Here is a 1122-nt window from a genome sequence, read left to right as displayed (position 1 = left end):
CTCTCTCTCTCTCTGTCTCTCTCTCTTTGTTTTTTGAGACAGGGTTTCTCTGTAGCTTTGGATCCTGTCCTAGAACTAGCTCTTGTAGACCAGGCTGGCCTTGAACTCACAGAGATTCGCCTGCCTCTGCCTCCTGAGTGTTGGGATTAAAGGCATGTGCCACCACCACCTGACTTATTCTCTTGCTCCTTTGGCAGAGATGAATGGTTGTGACAGGAACTGCATGGCCCACAGCATTAAATATAGCATATACTATCTGGTCCTTGGTACAGCAAAGTCAATTACCCCTGGTCAAGATAATCCAATCCATTTCTTATTATTAAATCCCTGCCATGATGTAATGAATCCTTTTTAGAATTTTCCAGTAACAGGTTTCTTATGGCCACACTATGAAACCCTGCCAGGCCTGGCCTCCATTTTACATACCACACAGCCATCCTGCAATTGAGGCTTACGCATCCAGGGAGTTTTGTCTGCCAGCTGGCAGGTGTTTTTTACCCACAAACCTGGTTCTTGTACCCAGTCTGAGTCCAGTTTTCTTACCAGTTAGCTTTGCACCGGTCAGGTTCAGTTGGGACTAGAATCCCTCAGAGCTGCCCCAGGACTAAAAGGAGTGTTTTTGTTTGGTTGGTTTTGTGGGTTTTTTTTTTTTTTTAAATGGAGGTGGGGCATTAGATGGGCTTTGGAATCTTTGGAAGGGGCCAAGAAATAGATTGTGAGCCAAGCCTCCAGGAATGTCTCTCACAACTGTTGTTATTGCTCCTGCAGCTTCACAGAGTCTGGGAATTAAATGTTTAATTTTCTCAGTTGTATAAGTCTGTTCCCTCTGCTGTAATAAAATACTCTGGGCTGTTGGGGCTAGATGACAGAATTTCACTCTCACTGCCCTGGAGGTCAGATGTCCAAAGTCAAGCTGTCTTCGGTGTTGGTTTCTGGTGAGGCCTCTCCTGGCTTGTGTTGTACCCTGTCCCTGGGAATCCCAAGAGACCACCAGGGAGACTGACTAACCGAAATGCAAAAGCAAGGTTTATTTTGTGCACAATACATGCCAGGGACCTCGTCAAAGCAACTGGCACAGCAGCGGCAAGAGGAGGTCCCTGCCCTTCTAGGGGGCATTATTTA

Source organism: Microtus ochrogaster, chromosome 15, assembly GCF_000317375.1.
Source record: "Microtus ochrogaster isolate Prairie Vole_2 chromosome 15, MicOch1.0, whole genome shotgun sequence".
NCBI lineage: Eukaryota > Metazoa > Chordata > Mammalia > Rodentia > Cricetidae > Microtus > Microtus ochrogaster.
Note: the sequence above shows the minus strand (reverse complement) of the source record.